This window comes from Triturus cristatus, chromosome 8 (genome assembly GCF_964204655.1).
Source record: "Triturus cristatus chromosome 8, aTriCri1.1, whole genome shotgun sequence".
Taxonomy (NCBI): Eukaryota; Metazoa; Chordata; class Amphibia; order Caudata; family Salamandridae; genus Triturus; species Triturus cristatus.
The window spans coordinates 503,204,840-503,223,418 of NC_140591.1; positions in this window are offsets into that span (position 1 = coordinate 503,204,840).

Genomic DNA, 18,579 nt, shown 5'->3' on the forward strand with positions numbered 1-18,579 from the left:
TAATAGGGATTTTTGTTTCAAAATTCTAAACTAGGATTGTACTATTGCCTTGATGCTTCCTCTAAAAAAAACTCAAGGGCGGCTCCTTCACTAGGACAGAGGAGCTTCGCCCCACTGCTTTCTCAGAAACATAAAACGGAAATACCTACCATGTTTCTGCTTCTCACACTGCAAGAAAGCAGAAGGCTTTGGTTGTGGGCAGGCAGGTGGATGAGCGCAGCTGCTCTGCGAGCAGGGCTGGGCAGGGCAGCATTGGTGCGCCCACTCCTGAGTGAGCATGACTTGTTGGTCAGCCCTCTGGGGCCTACCAAACCAGTAATGCACACTCTGCCGTTCTCCATGCAGGCTCCAATGCAGCATACATGGTGGACATGCCCAGGCCATTAGCCCATGGCTGGGTGGCCTCCCGACCAATCACAACGCTGCTTGCAGCGTTCTGATTGACTGAGAGGTGGGAGCCTGCTTTCTGTTCCTGACCAAAGGCAGGAGAGCAGGAGAGGAGCGGAGACAACGCGGAACCCAACCGATGGGAAGGTAAATTTTATTAGTTTTATTATTAAATTAAACCCCCACCTTGCGACCCCCTGCCCCGCACCTGTGAGTCATGCTGGTCGCAATTGACCACTAATACTCGCTCGATGAAAACTGACTATATATACTAGGGCTACCTTCTCCGACTGAGCACAAATTCTTATGTGGGATGTCGAAGGAAAACCTTTCGGTCAAGGGGCAAGTTCTGTCATCATAAAGTGGTTTATGCATAAGGCAGAGCCCCTTGAAATGTATTCTTTGATGTACAGGAAGCCAATGAAGCTCAGCTAGACCAGGAGGAATAGATTCCTATTTTATATGTGTAAAATCATCCTAGCAGACGCATGTTGTACTAGTTGGAATTTCTTTATCTGCTAGGCTGTAAGGCCCATGTAGATGGTATTGCATTAATCCAGCATTTATAATCTGAATATGCTGTTGATATTGGAAAAGATAAATGATCCATTTTAACACTGGCAATTAAAATATTCAAGTCTTAGTGGCAGCCTTAAACTGTTCTTCTACAGGAATATCTGAATCCATTTTCATCCTGAAATTCTTGACGGGGGGTTACAGGAGAATGTTTCTGGCCCGAATAAATGGGCCACAAAAGCATGGTTTCATACCCTTGTTTGACAAAGTGCCAGGAGGAAGTCTGTCTTTCCTCCTTTCAGTTGCAAATACCAGAGCACCATTACCATTACACAAAGACAAATTTGGAAGTTTGCAGCTTTATTAGCACGGTAACAGAAATAAATTATTTCTGTTTTGACTGCATGTTTAAGAGAGGAAAGTCATTTCTTTCTATTAATGTAGCTAAGGGTGTCTTACATAGTAAGTAAGAAAGGGGATTACATAGAGTCCTATTGGATGCTGCATTCTAATAATGTCTTCACAGAGAGGTTGGACTCTTAATTCAACCTGGGTTCGCCGATAAGTGACGAAACTCTGGAGCCAATTTAAGACTATATTAATAAAACCGCATTCCTGCAGTCGCTGTATTTAGAGCTGGTGGTCTGCAATGTCAAAAGCAGCAGACAGATCCATTAAAACCACGGCTTCTAGCACACACCTGTCTGCATGCAAGCGATGGTTATTTAAAACAGCCGTAATAACGCTTTGAATGCCACATCCCGCAAGCAAGCCTACTTGGTTTAGATCTAGAAAGTTTTGGTTTTTAAAGATTACCCTTAGGAATAGTGCACCAAAATACAATACTTGGAACACTAGCCTGTAATTGTCCATAAAGTTGGGATCCAATATTACTTCTTTAGGAAAGGGCGGAACTTTGCTTTTCTAGAGGGAAGCATTTATGTTTGTTTTAATTAGGGCTTGACAATTCAACAGAATATCCGTATGAAATTTAGCTTTTTATGCTAGGTGCTCATTTGTATGAAAATAAAAATCACTAAAAGTTCTTGAAGCCACATTTCTTTCTAAAAACGTTTCTTAGTAATTTTTTTATTATACTTTGCAAAAGATGATTTCTCACACCACTGAACATACATGGCTCACATAAAGCATAATTTGCAAAGCTACTTATGCATGCAACTCTGGCATGATCAGAACAAAGTTGGAAATAGATTTACTGAGGCGACTATGTGACTATATACTCCTGTGACTGGCGAGTGGGCTTTAAATGGTTGAGACACGTAGGGGTTTGAGGATTCCTTGAAACTGACATGATTTATGGGCATTCACAATCCTCTTTCTGACCCCTTCCCACCTGGAAAAAGATTGGAGGTCTGTTCCTATAAAGAACAGGGTTAAATGCTTTTCTAGAGGTAGGGGAATTTGATCATATTCAGGAAATAGCTGTGGTTTAGGACAAGGGATTTCTCAATGGAGTAATGCTTTCCGTGTAAAAGGTGAAAGGCAATGACTAGCTGGGGAACTTCTACTTGATGTGTGTTATTTTCTGTGAAATAAATACATAAAAGCTTTTCAGGAATACTCCTGAAAAGCACTACCTAGCGTATTTTCAGAAATAACCTTAAAATGTGTTGTTACTTCCGAATAACTGTACATTTGCACCCATGCACAGTTAAAGAGACTCATGCCCTTACATTTTTAATAGATTTGGGGGAACAACCTGTTGGGTAGAGTGCAATTGGAGATTTCCAAAGGAAAAGAAGCACACATGTTGATTGGTTCTCCTGTTTTTGGCAGCAGCTATAAACCCAAGCAAGCATACATTTAAAATATATGTCTCATGAACAGAGAATGCATTGCTTTTTTAGGTTTAAAATAGGATAAGTGTCCCGTCCTAATCTAGAGTGAATGCACTGGAGCAGTTGAATGCTGAAATTCTGATTTAGGGATTCTGCTATTTATTAGTAAATATAAACAGCTGGGGTAAAAGAAATATGACAAAATCATATGATTTCAATATCTCTACACTTTCTCGAATCTTTGAATGAGTAGAAAAGTTTACTCACTCTGGTTAACCTTCTGCAATACCATAAAGCATAGGACATCTTCCAGACTTTTTGCTTAATATCTCTTGATGTTTCCCTTGCATTTTCTGCATGCAAGAATGGGTGCTCCAAAGATGGACTCAGGGACAGGCAGTAGGCAACACCATTAAACTTCTCAAAATCAGATAAAATACAAACTTAGGAGAGTCAGGCAAGCACTACCACAATGGGTCAGCAAAGACCTCATCCATATGTACATTATAGCTTAGTAAAAAGTTGTTAATACAAGCAATACTAGTCATGAAAAGTGAGCCTCATCACTGTGAACATCATAATTAGGTTAAAATATAATGATAAAAATCGTAAAAGAAAGGAATGCAATATAATTCAACATAAAACCATGAGAACAAGACCGAAAAAGAATTAGTAAAACCAAGTACGATAGAGGGCGGCCTATAAGAACTAATTCCATCGCTTTTCATCTCCAGTGGAGATTTCTGGACACTATGCATGCAACCATCTGCAGAGACTCAGTGCGGAGGAGCCGTATGGCAACCTGGAGCTGTCTGAAGCTGAGTTGTCTGCATATTGATATAATACATACTTTTCTGGTTCGGGCATTACTGGGGAAGAAGAACATAAAATAAACCAGTGATCCCTCTGCCTGCGGGCAAACTGGACATTTAGTGCTTGTAAAATTTTAAGGATTCCACTTGGCTTATAAGGGCTGTTAGAAATGGGATTTCTGGTTGGCTAAGGCTTGCGCCAAAGCCAGGCAGAAACTACCACTCTTGTCAGGGCAAGGAATTACATGCCAAAGATAACCCCTGCTCATCCCCTTGGTAGCTTGGCACGAACAGTCAGGTTTATCCCGGAGGCACTATATAAAGCGTTTGCGCAACACACACACAACAACAACATACTAGGCACACCACAAAAGGAGCTTCGCACAAGGTTATATCAAAAATAAAATGTATTATCATAAAACACATTAGAATAGTAATCACACAATATACACAGTGCCACCTGGCACTAGGCAATATTTACAGGGGGTTATATACGCATGACAGGGCCACTTGGACCACTGTCAGAACCATCACAAAGTGAACATATAATAACCGTAAAACACAACCAGTAATTACTGGCAAACACTGTACTCAGCATCATCCTGCAACATAAACCACATTATGCACAGTATCACATGAGGCGTAAAATACATTATGCGCCAACCTCATAAGCCTAAACATATAAGACCATAACCTCCTAAGCATAAGCACATTAGGGGCATAACTCACAGTAGAGGATAACCTCACACGCATAAACCACACTATGCCAATAACCTCATAAACATAAACCACATTAGAGGCATAAATCACGGTGCATAAATTACAGTACATGAATCACATTTCCTGCACACCACATAAATCACATTAGGGCCTGGTGCCCTATCAACCCAACAGTCCCCCTGGCCAACTGGCCTTCTGCCTCAAATGCCCTATGTCCATAATGTCAGGGTGGCTGCCAATGCAGCAGAATTCCCAAGTGCGCAATTGCGCTGGGGCACAGGAGTCTACCTCACTCCTGTCTCACTACAACAATGCCCCCAAAAGAACTGATGGCCTAAACGTTGTAGCTGACACTAATTGCCCTGCAGCTGGGATGCAAGGAAGGCCTGGCACTCACTGTGTCCTCTGAACCAATGCAAAAACGCTGCACATGCCCATGCTGGTGCGGCACAGCTGAGGACAAAGTAAATGGGTCCTGTCATGACTGTGCCCTTGGGCCCCACTGGGCTCTCTGAAGCGAATTTCCCCCCTCGGTGCAGCTGCCCACTTGCAGACAGGGCAGCTGTAAGAATGCCACACGGTCGCTCACTGGGCCCTCAGAGTGGCCACGGAGGGCTGGCACTGACAATGTGCCCCGAAGCGCCCCTCACATCAGGGACTCTAGGAAAGAATTGTCCCCACCATTGGAGCGGCCCTCTATCATGCGGGGCCGCTCAGGGAATAGACACCAATACTGTGTCCCAAAAGGCACCAACAACATAGAGCCTTCACTTACCGGCGCACAGGGCAGGACTCCTCTCTTCGCCCGGTCGCCCTTCTGGGACCAGGACTTCCCAGTGGAGCCCGCAAGGATCTGGACGGCCCTCCCGGCAGCTCAGCAATACGCGGGGGCTCTCTCTTCACTACGAGAGCCCCGCTTTCCAGGGCCAGCATTTCCTGCACGCGGGGCTTTCCTCCGCTCACGGGAGCCCCGCCGAACCACCGGCTTTCTCTCGCCAGCCTCTGTGGGACTTCCTGCTTCTGGACATAGGCTCTGCCCCAGGCCAGGCAGACGCGCCTGACTTCTGGGTCGCCGCACAATCACGACAGTTGGCGGCTCCTTTCCTTTGGCCGCAATGCGGGGTGGGCACCCGATCGAATAATAAAACATAAAGCGGAGTGGGCATCCGCTCCAAAGGCACCATAAAGCGGGGTGGGCACCCACTATCTTAAATAATCTTAAAGCGGGGTAGGCTTCCGCTAGGCAGGTACAATGCGGGGAATCCTCACTTTTGGATTCCCTCTAACTGCAGATCCGCGCTGCGGTGCCCATGCTCTCCTCTTCTTGGGGATATAAAAATATAGTGCTCCCCAGGCGCTTGGAGCCCTTAAGTCCATGGGGCATAGCTGGGCTAAATTAAAATAATGCACAGTGCTCTCGAGGTGCTGGAAGTCCCAACAAAGTCCCTAGAGATCAAGGGGGCAATGCAGGGCCCAGGGAGGCAAGCCCTCATGGCGGTTCCACCTGGGCCCCAACAGCAGCACGCCCCAGCAGCTTCAGGAACAGCACAGAACACACAAAACATAGGGTCACAGCCCCTACATTTATACCACTTCCCTCCCTAGTTTGCAGTGTAGGTTTTGGGGGAACCAGATGCAACTGGTTCAGGGTTCAAGTTCAAGTTTATTTATTTGTTTGATTAATTAAAATCTTACAAAAAATAGCTAAAATGTCATCAAGGTTAAAAATTATAAAACAATCAATCATTTAGAATTATATCCAAAAACGTGATTATATATATTATACATGTTAGCTCAATCCATTAGTAAATCACTCTACTGCACATACAAATTTCACAAATGCTGAATTCATTAATAAATCTTCAGAATTTAAACAAGCTATCAGGGCTTGCCTACATGTCCTTACTCCGCGTTCATTAAACAGTCTCTTAAGAGTAAATTTTCTTTCATATTCCAAGTCCCGGCAAAGACATGGTAAATGTATAATGTTTTCTTGTCCAGATTTACAGAGCCTGCATAACTGGTTCAGGGGGGAATTGGATCACTTTGTTTTCCAAGCTCCTCTTCCCCTTTGTCAAGTGGGGGCTAGGTGATCAGACACACCACAGGAGGCGGAGCCAGCATTGTACAGGCTGGGCACAGTCCAATTCAGAGTCAGGGGATTAATCCTCCCACTACTCCCAGTGCAGATGTCCCATTCAGCCTAGTGCTGACTCACCCTGCCCCTCCTGGAGCCACACACATCTCCCACCCCCTGTCACTCACAAGCCAGACATGCAATTTACATCAGGCAGGCAAACACATAGCACACAGAACTGCCAACTTCTAAAAGTGCCATTTCTCAAATATTCATGATAAATCTGTGCACACCCTTGTGCAGCATTTATTATTACAATTCCATACATACTAAACTCGACCACGATGCTCCTCTCATACCAGGAATTACCACTCACACACTGATCAGGGAATCCCCAATGCATTCCTATGGGAGAGCAGGTCAACCTTACCAAATGTACACAGAGAGCGCACGCACTTTACACTGAACTACAGTTCTAAAGTGCCCACAGGCCTAAAACCACCAACACCATGTCACAGGAAAGGCTAGGAGAAGGCAAAAGATTTAGGGATGAACCTGCCAAATGGGCAAAGTCCACCAAGGGCAATAAAAGTAGGGTGCCATAACGAAATGTTGAATATAGTTGCTTTGCAGCTAGTGGGTTGATATAATCTGGCAAGAAATTGAAGATACAATCAGGCTTAAAAACTAAGAAAAGAGAAGAAAGAGACTCTTCGGACACATTACTCATTTTGCTAACATGTGTATACGCCCAATATACATTCTTGAGAGTGGTCCTAGATAGATGTTTCATAGGTGCAGGGGAGAACCAGAAATCTCCTAAACCAAGAAAGAATAAGACTGAATTGACATTCTATAATAGGTCCAAGGAGTATTTCAGCCTTCTCCAATACAATAGTGGTCTAAGTTGAGCCTTGTGGATCATCAAGTCAATACCAATATTTCATTTTAGAGGTATTCTTTGGAAGATTGGTTAAGGCTCACAAAAACATATTCACTGCCAACCCAAGTGTAATCAGATTTGAATTTCCCCATACTTCCTCCCCATACAAGGCACTGCCGCAGCCTTGGCCCTGTAAACCTTAAGTGCAGAGATATGCTCTTAGCGCAGGAGGTCTTGCAGAATCTTAAAATGGCAGCAGAGTGGTGGGTTACATTCACTTTGCTTTTTTTACCCTAGTGTGAACAAGACATGGAATTCATTACCCTGAGTCCCAGATTGTCAAAGTCACTAACCTTGTCCAACCAACTACCCCTAACATTATTGAAACCTTAAAGGGTTTGATAGCCTTAAATATTGTTTTGGAATGACGTATTTGCAGCCCCTGTTCAGCACACAAGGCATCAAACTTATTCACCAGGCATTGAAGATCACTAGGGGTCTTCAAAATCAGGAGGGTGTCATCGGTAAATAGTAAAAGGGGAATCTTATGACCACCCAATTGGGGGGCATCATTAGGCTGTTCTCGACATGAGAGTCCATGCCATTTAAATATCAAGAAAATAGAGTTGTGGCAAGGAAACACCCTTGCCAAACCTATTTCTGGATATCTATCCATTTGGTCAGTTTCCCACTCTGTCCCCATCTCACTTGGGCATACGTATCCTGGTGGAGGCGAACCAGGACATCCAAGAGTTCAGGTGAATCTACACTATTTTTGAGAACCTCCCACAATTTGTCTCAGGGGACTAAGTCAAACATACACTTTAAGTCTACAAAGACCAGGGATAGCTGTGCCTTCTGGATGACAAGTGTTTGCCACAAATTATTAAACACCTAATAACCTGGTTGATTGTACTAATTCCTCTTCTCAACCTTGCCTGCAAGTGAGAAAGGACCTTTTGTTCATCAATCCAAGATTCCAACTTCCCCAAAATTAGTTGTGCAAAGACCTTCTGAGCTACATCTATAAAGCAAATTGGCCTATAATTGAGGGGGGGAGTCCTGCCTGCCTTTTTGTATGTAGGCTCGATTTTCTGAGCCTTCCATCTAGCGGGAATACTTGCCTCCTCCAGAATGTAATTTGATAATTTATTGAAACACAGAGCCTAGCCCTCGATGTCAGTAAGGAAGAGATTGCCAGGAACACCATAAGGGCCGGAAGCTCTTCCCTCTGGAATGGCTTTAATCGCATAAACAGAGTCACTCAGCTCTGACATATAGGGCCCAGTGAAGGAGATATTTTCCCCATTAAAATGTTCAGCACCGTCAATAGCAAGACCCTGTGGCAACTTCTAAAACCCAGAAAAGTGAATGTCATACCTCGGGGTGATGGAATTGGCCTCAGGACTTGCTGGCCGCCATTAGCCAGCAGCTTCCAACATTTCCTAGAATCGTTGAGGTGAGCTGCTTCATAGGTGTTTTCCATATTTGAGACTCCCAGTCATTACGTGCTCTAGCTTGGGGTGACAAATACTCATTTCTTTTAGTTCTTAACAGTGACATGTCACCAATAGTTAGGGCCTGGCGAAGCTTGTTCGTTTAATAACTGCAGACCTTATTATACCAGGTATGGTCAGTTTTAGGGGGCCCTGATAGACTTACAATGATGCATATATTAGTGCCCAAAAGTTTCAAACAATGCCTCATTGGTCTTAGCAATTATAACGTCCCAAGACTGGCCCCTAGACGGAGCTAAACAGAGAGAATATATCTCTTGGGTAGCATCCCTCAGGGCCAAATTCTTCTGGTCTCTGATGGACAAATTCTGAGCTACATAATCCCACTTGATCCTACGCCTATCATTAGAGGGCACCTTGTTGGAGCTTAGGGATATAGGGACATTTCACAGGTGATGGAACAGGCATTTCAGAGAACAGTGAAGGACATCATGGGCACTGTCATCCCTATTCAGTATTTTAAAATCAACCAGATTGCCCCAAAGCTGAAGAGATATCAAAACATAATTGATTCTACTTGAGCTGCCAGGGCAATTGATATTATGGGCAGCATGGGGGTTTGAAATTGTGTTGCCATTACATGCCCTCAGACAACATGATAAGGTAAAATATAGGCAATGGTAGGCAGTGCCTGTCCAATGGTTCACTGGTGTACATTAAGCATAGGAATCCCCCTTTCTCATCTTCTTCACTGGCAGAAGAATAGCTTCTCATATCCCAAGGTTCATACCTGGTGTTAAAGTCGCAAGCAATGATAGCAGTATCATGGGAATCAAAGGCGGCCCTATGTGAGCTAAGGTCTAGAATCCCTTGAGTATCTTCGCTCTCCTCCAGCCACCCGATTATAAACATTATAAAAATGATTATTCAAATTATAGGTACAAGCATCATCCCTGGTGATGAATATGCGCAAGATGTATTGCGAAATAAAAAGCAACAAATTTATTTTAGCGTAAAGTTACTATGGCCCAAATGAGAAGGCCACCTGAAGGACGACCCTTTCCTCTACTGCACACCGGTATGTGATAAGCTAAAAATCCCGATCTATGGGGTGGGTCAAAGGACTAAGTTTCCTGCAGAAGACACAGATCAAATTGGTCAAGGAGGCTCCTTCAGTACGGTTCACCCAACTTAGCCTTGATTCCCGCTATGTTCCAGGAAAACATGTTAATATTTGGGGAAGTACAGGAATAAGGGTCACTATTTATGGCCAGGGATGGAGAATTACTATTTAAACATAATGGTTCAAAATAAGGTAGAGAATCGTCTCTACCAGTGCTAGAAATCAGAGTTATGCTATTCAGCCAGTCTACCATAGATGTACACATTAGGAAACTGATATTGCATTTTCCTTAGTAAGTGATTTTTATTATAAGTTTGGTGTATTTTCCTGAACTGTTGAGTGAGCTAAATGCACTTTGCTCCCAGGGCAGTTATTAGTGGGGTCATATATGCATCCATTTTCAAGAGTGTGTGAGTGTGTGGGAGGTTGAAGTTTATCCCTATTTCCATCCAGAGTCTTAACACTTGGTAATGCATGGCTGGTGGTTGTTCCAAAATTCCATATACCTAGAGGTATTGCCTGGACATTCTTGCATCTTGCTGCAAAATAATGGAATGTCCATGATGTTTGCAAGCTCCTACCTAATGACCTCAGTCAAGTCCAAAAGACCTAGATTTTCAGGCCTTAAAAAGTTCTGCATGCATGGCATAGTATTGTATAATCATTTAGCAGCAGGATACAATTTTTGCTATTTGCATGTTCAGCACAACTTTTTAATGTTCATCTGCTATAAAATAAGATACATATATTCTGGGCCTTTGAGAATATTTTTATACCTTCCATGGCTACCAGTGATGTCTCATCCTACTCCAAACATACAGCAGTTGCTATGTCCATAGACATGCTAGGTTATTCGGAAAGTGTGAGAGTCTGTTTGAACATTTGAATGGCCACCACAGGCATATCATTCTGCTCCTAAATGTGGTACACAATCAGGAGAATCAGGGAATGAGTACCAAAAAAGGGTTGCTTTGGGAACATATCAAGACCCTCATTTAGACTCTTCTCTTAATGATAAAACAAGGTGTAGAACTGAGTGGGTATGTATTGCAATGTCCATGGAATACTACTTCGAGGTTCTATGGAATTTGGAATGACCTTGGGGGGAACTTTGATATTAAATGGGTGATATTTGGAGCCTGAGACAGATAAAGTGAAGCTATGTTGCTTGCAGCTCCATTGAACCAATAAACTACACTTTGAGGACACCTTTTGGATGTGCCTGTTCATTATCGAAGATAGTTACTACAGTATTATTGTGATGATCGGAGCATAGATGCAAGAGAACCCACAACTGATGTGACCCAGAGCCACTAACACTGAAGGAATATCGGCTAAGGCTTCATCTTTGACTTTAGCTGATTGTAACTGGTAGTGCAGGATGGGTACTTGCTGAGGATGGGCGAATCATAGTGGTTGACAGCTGTGGGTGCAGTGTTGGCCAATGTGTTCAAGGGTCAGCTGCCTACCACCCATTTTAGGCCCATGCATTCTACGCACAAACATAGAACCAACTTTCTCTTACAGCGTCAGCCACAAATTCAGTCACACTGACATGCTGCGTGCATTCTAGGGCATTGACGCTTTGCATGCATTTCAAGAGATGCCATCTTTGAATTGTGTGTATTTCATCAGCTCTACAGTATAACAGTAGCAATGCTCAGCAGGTGGTTTTCACATGCCAGTTTGCCTTGAAAAACATCGAAACCAAAGGGGGGTTGGTCTAGGTTTTGCACGTCTGTATCTCTCAAAGTACAGTGTATTGGATTACATTAACACAGGAACACAGAGCACACTCTCCAATTTGTGCCAGTTGTTTTTCAACCTAAACCATCATTTAAAGGGTGGAGAGTGACACGCTTGCTTGTTTCAGTGATACGCTCACTCACTCTTAGTGGTGTGCCCAGCCTGTTCAACAACAGTGGCACGCACACTCTGTTCATGCGTGTAACCAAATAGCATCATGCACATGTGTCAGAGTCATATTCCAACAGTGACACACACACTCTTTTCACACGTGTTACCAAATAGTGTCATGCAAACTTGTGTAAACCCAGTGTATTACATTTGGAGCAACGTATATAGGAATCAGTGATACACAATTACAATTTAGAGTTACTTCTAGCCCGTCAACATGCAGTGATACACACACTTAATTGGAGTAAGATTATTTATACGTCGATCTACCTGTTGCCTGGGTAGGGTAAAACATGCAGTCATGGAATCCACAACCTCCATTCTTAGAAGCCCCCGGTGACCCACCTGTTACCTGGAAGAACTGGTTTGATGCCTTTTAAGCGTGCCTGGGAGCTATTGGTGCATCAAGATTTAGGGCAGAACAAAATAAATACCTTTAATTGCATTCTATTGGTTTCAAAGACCACTCTATTTTTAAACACTTACCTGAAGTGGCAGTGGCAGAAGGAGAAGTAGTTGATGAGTACTTAAAAGCCGTAAAGAAATTGGAGACGAGATTTGACGTTCAACCGAGTTTTGTTGTTTTGCGCCACAAATTCTTTATGAGGAAGCCTCTTTTGGGGGAGAAAGTGAATACATATGTTTCTGATCTTAGAAGGCTATTGAGAGAATACAGTTTTGCAAACTTTCCAGATGAGTTGGTTCATGACTAGTTCATTAGTCATAATAACAATGAACAGTAGAGGCTTCTAGCCCGGAATCAGTAAAGCTAGGCCAATCTATATCAACTATCAACAACACACATGCCAGTACTGAATCAAAGTTCACAATTTACTTGCTCAAATCACACGTGACACTCATTGTGATTTGAAAAAGCTAATTTATTTTTTCTTTTTTGGTTCAAAGGAGAAGAATTGAGAACTCAGACATGGCCATATGCAAATCAGTCTGACCCTGTGCCTCATGGGAACAGTCCAGCCCGAACTGCCAAGCCATGTCTTCCCTGGACCGGAAACAAGCTTCCTAGGACCGGTTTCTGGCATTACAGCCGTCTTCAGCCAGGCTTGCTTGAATCCAGTGGCAAAGTGAGCAAGGGACTCACGTCTGAGCATACCCTGCCAACTTATTTCCTGTCCAGGGAAGACATGGCTTGGCAGTTCGGGCTGGACTGTTCCCATGAGGCACAGGGTCAGAATGATTTGCATATGGCCATGTCTGAACTGGGGTGGCAGAGTGGGCTAAAGAACGGTGATGGATTAAACCCAGATCAGTTGACTGGGGGTGAGTGCTTGCAATGTTCAACACTCCGTCCATCATTTCCTTTGGTTTTTGCTTTGTTCGCCATAAGTTGGCAGGGTATGCTCAGACGTGAGTCCCTTGCTCACTTTGCCACTGGATTCAAGCAAGCCTGGCTGAAGACGGCTGAAATGCCAGAAACCGGTCCTAGGAAGCTTGTTTCCTGTCCAGGGAAGACATGGCTTGGCAGTTCGGGCTGGACTGTTCCCATGAGGCACAGGGTCAGAATGATTTGCATATGGCCATGTCTGAACTGGGGTGGCAGAGTGGGCTAAAGAACGGTGATGGATTAAACCCAGATCAGTTGACTGGGTGTGAGTGCTTGCAATGTTCAACACTCCGTCCATCATTTCCTTTGGTTTTTGCTTTGTTCGCCATAAGTTGGAAGGGTATGCTCAGACGTGAGTCCCTTGCTCACTTTGCCACTGGATTCAAGCAAGCCTGGCTGAAGACGGCTGAAATGCCAGAAACCGGTCCTAGGAATCTTGTTTCCTGTCCAGGGAAGACATGGCTTGGCAGTTCGGGCTGGACTGTTCCCATGAGGCACAGGGTCAGAATGATTTGCATATGGCAATGTCTGAACTGGGGTGGCAGAGTGGGCTAAAGAACGGTGATGGATTAAACCCAGATCAGTTGACTGGGGGTGAGTGCTTGCAATGTTCAACACTCCGTCCATCATTTCCTTTGGTTTCTGCAAAATAATACTAATGACATACATGTGAAAAAAATAAAACAGAATCACAAGAAAAAACAACGACCAACAGGGTTTGGAAGTATGTTTCAAAAACTGCCTATTGCTTTTTACACAATCCTGGTCTGGGTGAAGACCAAACAGTGTACTATTCAGTTAACCCAGGTAATTTGTTCAAGGATTTATCAATAGTTTTTGAGACATTAGTGCATCAAAGGGTTAACCTGATAAAAAATACATATTGGCTTGTTTGGTCAATAAACTAGGTCTACGCGTTTCAGAGCCCTAGATTCTTTTGGGGGGGTTCTCCTCAGGACCTGGAACCGAAACAGATCTAGAAAAGAAAAGGAAAAGCAAAGAAAGTGCTTGTGTTATCACTTACCTGTAACAAAGACCAAAACCCGTCAGAGTACCAACTGATTTCATTTCTGAAATTAGCTAATTTTGCCCTCAAGAAAAATTACTTTAAATTTGAGAATGACTACTACTAGCAAACCAAAGAGACTGCCATTGGCTGTACCTTTGCGCCGGAGCTGGCGGTGTTATTCATGGCAAAATCTGAGGACAGATTTGTGTACAATAATAATCGTTTTGTTCAACACAATTCCCTTTAGGTACGTTACATCGACGATGTGAAAATGTTTGTCTAATAATGGACTACTAGTGGAATAAATTGGATTAAAAAATAGTAGACAGTCTGTGAACTACATTGGACTGTTAATATATATTTTTTCACTTTGCACCCAGGGTTAGGGGACCTGATGAGGCTCCTGCTTTATCACTGACATTATCATGCTAATGAGTACACAAAAACATTGGTTCTGTCGGGTATACCAACTATTTCTTATGAGTACATTTAGTGTCGATATACTAATTTACAGTCTTCAAATATTTGTATATCAGCTATCTAAAATAAGGAACACATAGCAAATAGTAAACAGTAACACACGTGACAAAAATTGCTGTCTACTATCTCGTTTTATATAAATTGAATTATTTATATATATTTGTACATTTTTAAACATGGCTGTCAATACGAGGTGAGGTTCAAAGTGATATGTGATCAGGTGACCTTTGTGCTCAGTGCTAGTGTTTAATCATTCATCTTGTGGTGCCTGGTAGTGAATAATCTTGGCCCAGGTGAATGTGGATCGAGTCAAAAGATCGTCAGAGTGGTGACTCTAAATGTCTTGAATACGTCAGCAAAGGAGGATTCAGAGCTGCAGTGCAGAAACAGGCATGTGTCCTGTATGATTGCTGCCATCAGTCTGACGTATTCAAGACATTTAGACTCACCACTCTGACGATCTTTTGACTCGATCCACATCACCTGGGCCAAGATTATTCACTACCAGGCACCACAAGATGAATGAGTAACCAGGAATTACTCTGGTTCTTTGTGGGCTGTCACCCCCAAACCACATTTTTGTCCTGATGAAGACCCACTTTGACTACTTAATGGAGCATAGTTTGGGTTCAAACGTCGACAACTTCACTTGGTCCAGATTAACCAAGGCTCTGCGTGCAAAAGATTCATTAATATAGAAGGCAACAGTGTCATTGTGTTTTCCTTAATATTCTGGCCTATTTTTCCCATGTACATATTTTAACCACGCTGTACATATTGAGCACTAAACACTAGCACTGAGCACAAATGTCACCTGATCACATATCACTTTGAACCTCACCTCGTATTGACAGCCATGTTTACAAATATATGAATATATATAAATAATTCAATTTATATAAAACGAGATAGTAGACAGCAATTTTTGTCACGTGTGTTACTGTTTACTATTTGCTATGTGGTCCTTATTTTAGATAGCTGATATACGAATATTTGAAGACTGTAAATTAGTATATCGCCACTAAACGTACTCATAAGAAATAGTTGGTATACCCGACAGAACCATTGTTTTTGTGTACTTATCTATACCCAGGTTCTGAGGGACACAGGGTCGCCCCATAATTGTTTAACTATTATCATGCTAATGGGCAGAGCGCATTCCTGTGTGGCATGCTTCATGTACCTGGAGCATCATAAAACGTTAAGATTGTCTTAATTTGGAGTGCATTCTGCCATTTTGAGTTGACAAAAGCCAGGGACAGCAATGGTAAGCAGTTCTTAGATTTAAACATAATAGAGGGATGGAGACATCAAATAAAACTCCATTTTTCAGTCAAACTAATTTTTGCTTCAGATGTGGGAACCCTGCTCATTCTAAACGAGGGAGAGTCTGTCCAACAGAGTTTGTCACATGCAGAATTTGTTATAAGGTAGGACACTTTGCTAGGGTGTGTCAGGGCACTAAAAGAAACTCTGGAAAAGGGATTAATGTGGTCATTGAAGGGTCCTGGAAGAGTCCAACACTTGTTTTGACCAGATAAAGAAAGACTTAAAATACATTCTCTTAGTTGTTGGTAAGGAAGAAGCTGTGACAGGGGACCGTCAGAGTGTGTGGATCCTTACATTTATGTAGTGGTGGGGAACAAGACAATCACATTATTAGTGGATTTTGGAGCCAGGATAACTATGATTACTATAGAGCTATTCAAGAAGCACTAGCCTGACTACGTTCTGGAACTCTTATACCATGCCTTTATCTAAGATGAGGGTAGGAGCATTGAGTTGGCAGGGTTTTTCAAAGAAACAATACTTTTCAGGGACTGGACTATGTTTGGAAAAGTCTACGTGGCAATCAAAGAGTTGTCCATTTTGGGTTAATTACATCAAGGGCTTTTCAAGATGATTTTGAGACTGGATGCTAAAGATCAATTTTTGGTTATTTGTGAAGATCAGATAGAAGAGTCAAGATTCAAATGGCTCTGAAGAATAGGAACCATTAAAGGGTTTTTCCATAATATCAGGGTCAAGGGTGGGTCCGTTCCCATTAATTACAAGCTATACAGTGCCCTGTTCTCAATCAGAGGTGATCTACAGAAGACTTTGAAAGTGTTATGTAATAAAGTGATAATAGAGACTATTGAGTCTTCACTTTGGTTGTCTCCACTGGTGGTTGCATGCAAACGGAACTGGGATTTGAGGGTCTGTGTAGATTTGTGCAGCCTAAATAAAACAATTTGAGAGAAATCTCATCCACTTCTAAATATATCAGTGTCTGAATAATGGAGGAATATCCGAAGCTGCACTCCAATGGCTACAATCCTTCCTGACAGGGAGAAGCTTCCAGGTTCGCCAAGGTGACCACTACTCGAGAGACATAGGCTTGGGACAGGGTGTTCCCCAGGGTTCGTCCCTGAGCCCAACTTTGTTTAATCTCTATGTCTCTCCAGTGGCTTCAATTGCCGTGAGTCACGGATTGAGCATCGTGTCATACGCCGATGACACGCAGCTGGCTATCTCCCTATCGCGTGCACCCGGTCTTGCGATGGACAGTTTCAGGGATTGCATGCAAGAACTTGCAACCTGGATGTCCACCAATTGCCTTAAATTAAACGGCAACAAGACCGAGGTGCTCGTGGTGGGGAGGGACCCATCTGCTTGGTCATCGACGTGGTGGCCTCCATGCCTGGGCGAGGCTCCCATACCCACCCAGGGAGTCAAAAATCTTGGCATATGGCTCGACGCTGACCTATCTTTTGGACCCCAAATAGACCGAGTTGCAGGGGTCTGTTTTGGCATCCTAAAAACCATAAGGAAGGTCCTTGACCTTCTCCCTATGTCAGCACGGAGAACACTGGTACATGCCCTGGTGACATCACGCCTAGACTATGGCAATCTACTTTACCTGGGCACCACCTGCAAGGCCATGAACCGCCTTCAGGTAATACAGAACGCGGCTGCCCGTCTCATCTTAAACATCCCAAAACGATCAGATACCAAAGCCGCTCTCAAAACCCTCCACTGGCTGCCAGTTAAAAACAGAGTGGTATTTAAAGCCCTCTGCACCTGTCACCGCATCCTGGCTAAAAAATCTCCGATCCCACTCCAGAACTTGGTGACAAGGTATACACCAGCACGTGATCTGCGCTCAGCATATGGGGGTCTACTACTGGTTCCAAGAATCAAAAAGGCCCGCATGGGCGGACGCTCCTTCCGCTATCTGGCAGCAAAGAGCTGGAACTCCCTCCCTCTCCATCTTCGCCTTGACTCATCCGAAACCAGCTTCCGCAGGAACCTAAAAACATACCTGTTCTCCAGATAAAAGATCTCCGGTCTGCAACCCTCGCAATGAGTTTTTCAGTTGTAGCGCGGGGACACGCTTCTGCGTAACCATGCGCTTTATAAGCTACCCTTATTATTATATTATTATATATCGGATTTCTTGGCACTTATTACTGGGGCAAAGCAGTTCAGGCTGTCTTAAAATCTGGTTCAAGACTTTTACAGCTTTTGTTTCATGGGTGGGCATGTTCCAGTATTGTAGGATGCTGTTTGGCTTGGCCTCAGCTGCTACGGTATTCTAGAGAGTGATGTACCAACTTTTGAAAGGGGTCAAAGGTAAAGCGGCATTTTAGGATGATGTACTGATTTTTACATCAACCATAGGAGAACATAACAAGATCCATGAACAAGTTTTGTCTAATTTCCAGGAAAATGGGGAAGTGCTTAAAATGGGAAAGTATGTTCTTCTGAAAGATAAGGTTGAATATTTGGGCCATGTTGTGTTGGGGTACTGTATCGATCCAATGCCAGGTTAAGTTGATGCCATTTTCAATGCAGTAACACCCATAGACAAAACAACTCTGAATCCATTTATGGGCTTTAGTTAGTTTTATGCCATTTTATTCCTCATGATGTCACTCAAGTCAAACTGTTGACTGGTCAGCTAAAGAGAAATCTCAAATTTGTTTGGGATAGCAAGTTTCGATAGGCGTTTGACTGGATTCAGGGCCAGTTAGTAAGCTTTAAAGTGCTAAAACCATTCAACGCCAAGCTG